Here is a 5,663-nt window from a genome sequence, read left to right as displayed (position 1 = left end):
GATAATGCTCCTAACCTAAAAAAATTAGGGTTTTTTAATACATATATATATATATATATTAATTAAAGAGGTCGTACAAACCACACTAGCATAAAAGATAGATTGATATATTAGACGAAGAAAATGAGTTCCAATAAGAACAATACCGAGAGCATTAAAACAATTCCAAGGATAGTAATGGTGTCCCTAGAAAGCTAAGGATCACCATAACTATTGATGGCGTGTGTAAGGTTCCTGGCATGCCCCTGTTAGCTGAAGTTCAAGCTCATGTTGACAATCTTACTCTTCCTGCTTCTGCTTCTGTTGAAATGGATAGTGTCCATGCTCCCATTCCTTCGAATGAGCCTGTTGGTGAAACTGTGTCTGGCACACCAGAAATACCCAGGGAGACACCTCTAGAAGAAAAGGTACTTGAAGTTCCAGCACAGCCTGCTAACGCTGCAACACGAGTACCAGATGCGATGGTTTTAGTTGAGCAGATTATCAAAGAAACTTTCGAATAATGTGGTTTTTGTTTTTTAATATTGAGGATGTTGGTATTATTTTGCTTCGTTTAGTTTTAGAATGAATAATATAAAATATTGGTTCTTTAATATATGCTCGTGTTCAAATTCTTTGCTTGATATTTGTTTGTTAATCAATCAATTTTCATTATCTTAACTCGTCGAGTCAACTCAGTTTTCCATAATATACCTTATATAAACATAATCCCTTATGACAGTTATCAGATTTTTTTTTAATTTAGGCACAACCAAAATGGAAGAAATATAGCATTAATTTATGGAAAGACTGGACCACAAGGGATCTTGCCACCAATGCCAAATTTGGGTCAAGCCAACCCAATGTGACAGACATTTTAGAAACAAAAAATAATCTTCTCTATATTATTTGGCAAAACAGAAGAAGAGGAGTACCAAAGACATCTATCTTTTCTTTTGCATGTACCCAACAAGGCCGCACAAGATACTCATTATGGCTACCTAGATCTTCTTCTTTTGCATGCGCACAAAAAATCAGAAGAAGAGGAGTACTGAAGAGATCTATCTTTTCTTTTGCATGTACCCAACCGCACAAGATACTCATTATGGCTACCTACATCTTCTTTTTTGCATGCGCACAAAAAATAAGGGAATCATTGTGATGATTGACAAAAATGAGAAACTGAGTAATGATGATTGACAAAAGCAGTAGCGTTGTGATTGACAGAACACTGCTTTTGAAGGAGAAATAAACTCCAGAAGGTCACACAATACAGGCTCTTGTTATAATACTTCTCTTTCAGTCACACATAACAAGAAGTCCCAAAGTACAACTACCATATGAATGTACCCCTCAAAGCCAAAACCAATCATAGGAATGTTCCATATATATACTCCTAGTATTTAGTGATGGGGCTGGTATTTAGGACAGGGTCCCACTAGAATATTCTACACAGATTGTTAAAGTAGAAAAGATCAAAGATCAAAAAATACCACTGCAAACTGGAGTACTTAAGTTATTGTTGGAGTACTAGCTAATTCCTTTGTTACTAGTGACTTGGATAGAGTACTATCTATTCCTTACTACTGAGTCAACTGCATTACACTATTTTATTCACAATTCACATATTCTTAGAAGTAAAATAATAAATTATTAATATAGTACTAACTAGTGCCTTGGAAGATCATAAATGCTTTTTTGGTGCAATTTTTTTTTTGATTAAAATCCCAATTCATAATCTTAGAAGCAATTCTAGCTAGCTCTTACAATTAAATTTGTATTAAAAGAACCGAGATCAATATTTATTTTTTAAAATACTGGTCGGTAATATAGGATTTTATCATGTTGTGCCTTTAATCTGGACGAAACATGAAATATCAGCGATACATATATATGAATATCCGATAATATCGCATTATTGGTCGTATCGGACCGATCTGCTGATAATATTGGCAAGGATGTTTGGGGATGTTAGGTTATCAGGTGAAACTAGTTTATTTGATTGGTCGGAATTATGAATTCACGAACGACTATGATTGGCTTCATCGACAAGACTCGATATCCAAGTTTTTTACCAATGTCACTCTTGGACATGGCTTATTCAGCTAAACCAAATTTTATTTCGATGTCACGATCTTAGAGAGTATAGTTCATCCAAATCTAAGTTTCCGAGAGTATTTCCACCAAGATAAATTGATTGATGGTAATTTTTAATTTTTTACCGATGTCACTCATGGACGATCTTGTAAACCAATTTATATTTCGATGTCACTATCTTAGCAAGTATTTATCGTCCAAATCTAAGTTTACGGGGAATACCTCCACCAAGATAAATTGATTGATGGTAATTTTCAATTTTTACCGATGTCACCCGTCGGGAATATGCTTCTAAACCAATTTTTAATTTTATGACAGTTATCAGCGATAACTGAACGAAACATGATATATCAGCAATACATATGAATATCCGATGATATCGCATTATTGGTCGTATCGGACCGATCAGCCGATAATATTGGCAAGGATGTTTGGGGTTGTTAGGTTATCAGGTGAAACTAGTTTATTTGATTGGTTAGCATTATGAATTCACGAACGACTATGATTGGCTTCGTCGACAAGACTCAATGTCACTCTTGGAGGAGCTTCTAAACCAATTATTATTTATTTCGATGTCACAATCTTAGCAAGAATTTTTCGTCCAAATCTAAGTTTCCGGGGAGTATTTCCACCGAGACAAATTGCTTAATGGTAATTTTCCATTTTTATCGATGTCACTCTTACACGAGCTTGTAAGCCAATTTATATTTCGATGTCACGATCTTAGCAAGAATTATCGTCCAAATCTAAGTTTACGCGGAGTATCTCCACCAAGATAAATTGATTGATGGTAATTTTCCATTTTTATCGATGTCACTCTTGGACGAGCTTCTAAACCAATTTTTATTTATTTCCATGTCATGATCTTAGCAAGAATTTTTTGTCCAAATCTAAGTTTCCGGGGAGTATTTCCACCGAGAAAAATTGCTTAATGGTAATTTTCCATTTTTAGCGGTGTCACTCTTGGACGAGCTTGTAAACCAATTTATATTTCGATGTCATGATTCTTAGCAAGTATTTATCGTCCAAATCTAAATTTATGGGGAGTATCTCCACCCAGATAAATTCCTTGATTTTAATTTTCCATCCAATTTCTTTTTATATTACTTTTTATTTATTTTCCAAAGCCGCATACTTGTTCACTAGCCAAGTTTGCACGTGGCTAAGCTAGAGGTAAAGTGAAAACGTGTGTCACGGTATAAAACACGAGCAAGGAAGGGAGACTGGACAATACCGCTTTTTCATTTCCAAGTCTCTCTCTAAACTAGGGTTTCAGTATCAAAAACTAAAAGTTTTAGCATCAAACCAGACAAAATGACTGCTATTCTAGTAACTTCCTTCTGATTTCTTCTTCTTGATGGAGACAAAGAGATTGTTGGTTATTTTGTTTCGCAAGGTTGTTCCTTGTTTGGAGATGTTTATGATTATGATGTTGTTGACGATGAAGAAGAGGAGGACGATGAAGAAGAGGAAGACGATGAAGAGGATGATGAGTATGATTTTGAGGATGATGATGATGATGATGATTTAGATGATTCAGAACACTTATTTTGGTTTGGGCCAGCGCTTGAGGATGAAGATGAAGACGATGATGTTGATGATGAAGATGATGATTGGCCATACAAAGATGTGGTTACGATTGTCGACAACAGCAGTGAAGAAGTGATAAGCATGTAAATGCTACATTTTATACCCTTATTTATATTAGCTAGGATACAGTATTTTAATTGCTAATACTATTTTACTGCTTTTGTAGAAAGTATAAGTGAATTCGATCATCCAACGAATAAACAACAAAATGTGAGACTTAATGGTGTTTGCGACGAAAATGGAAAAATGTGGTTGGCCTGGTACTTCCATATATCAGCAACGCTTATTATGCTGGCCTGGTATTTCAATATATCAGCAGCACTTATTATGCAATGGGGTTGGCCTGGTATTCCATATATCAGCAACCACGATGATGAAATGAGTTGGCCTGGTGTTTCCATATATCAGCGACCACAATGATAATTTGAGGCTGGCCTGGTATTCTTTATATATCAGTAGCGCTCATACTACTCACAACACCAAAAGTTAACAAATGAGTGGTACGTGGTGCTGTTAGAGGCTAAGGTGGAGAACTGTCCACCAAGGGTTTAAATGCGAAAGAAGTTCTCTCATTTCTTAAGCAAACTGATGTTGAAACTCCAAGCACCTGCCGTTCACATCCGTTGGTGCAAGATCGAGATCGAGAAAACACATATTTGGGGGTTTTGGTCTTCTAAAACAGTAAGGAAAGAACTAGTGTTGCTGCTGACGTTTGGGGTTCGATTGGTTGGGGCGTATGGACTGGATTCAAGCCAAGGATCAACCAGAAGAACAAGGAGAAGATGGTGCGAGTTTGAAGTCACTTTGAGATCGAACTTGTGGCATTAATGATAACAGCGACATCATTCGATCAATGGAGTTTCTTGGTACGAAAACCGATGGGTTTGCTTAGTCGAAAGGAGAATCAGAAAGAACGGAAGCTGGTGTTTGAAATGTGATGATGGACAGCAACGAGGAGCAGTCTTGTTTGGGTCGTGAGTTAATGAATGAAATAGAAGCTTGTGTTCGAATTGAGGCTCTCTGGTGGTGTTCATCTCATCCGACGGAAATGTGTTTAATGAAGTTAGGGCCTGTTGTTGGATAATTCGATCGGTGTGGGGAGTATAGAACTGAGATGATTGCAACTGGTGGTGGTATTTGAGCTATGGAAGTCAATGAAGGCAACGATGGCTAATTTCTACGGCGTCAACTTTGAATAGCTGTGCTGTTGAGTTTGGATGTAAACTGAAGATAGCATCGGCGAGGGAGCAACACAATGGAAAAAGATGACAGCCAAAACTTGGATCGATTTTGATTGGTGATTGTTTGCAACGGGAGAAGGTGCAAGGCTGAACTGATTCTCAGTGGAGCTCGGGTTTGGCAGTGATGGTTAGATGGAGTCCAGGTTGTGGTTGATCGTGATAAACTCGTCTGAAAAGAGCATGGGAGCATCGATGATAGAAAGCTCGTGTTTGAGCCTGGAAGTTTAGAAAACAGAGAGGAGTAGACGGGAGTTGGACAGGCAGAGAATAAACACTGGAGATTTGGCCAGACTTTGTGAAGATTCAGCTGGTATTTCAAGACGAGAAAACAGCGCTGAATACTTATTATGGCCGGTGGTGTTGTGGTGATGTTTAGCCGAGAGTTGCTGTGGTCGGCTTGGAGAAGACCTGAAGTTGTTATTGGACTGGGCCTTGGGCGGAAATTTGTTTGGTCTAGGTTAGACTTCTACAACACCGATATAAATATAATAACAAAGAACAATCAGAGGACGCCGGTTTTGGGGAGACGAAAAGGAGGCTGCGGCTTCAGAGCCGTAAACAGGGAGATACTAGGGTTTGAAGTTTTTCTCCCATTTTTGTTCCGATTAGCTTGTCGTTTTTGATTTATATTTGTTTATGGCTTTTGAGAAAGCTATGTCCTGATAGATCCTTGTTAGGGTTTAGGTAGAAACCAATTTCATTATGAAAATTCTACATTTATATGCTTAATAATAATGAGTTGATTGATTAGTAGTT

The sequence above is a fragment of the Papaver somniferum genome, chromosome 4 (assembly GCF_003573695.1).
Source record: "Papaver somniferum cultivar HN1 chromosome 4, ASM357369v1, whole genome shotgun sequence".
Taxonomy (NCBI): domain Eukaryota; kingdom Viridiplantae; phylum Streptophyta; class Magnoliopsida; order Ranunculales; family Papaveraceae; genus Papaver; species Papaver somniferum.
This window is presented reverse-complemented; position numbering follows the sequence as displayed.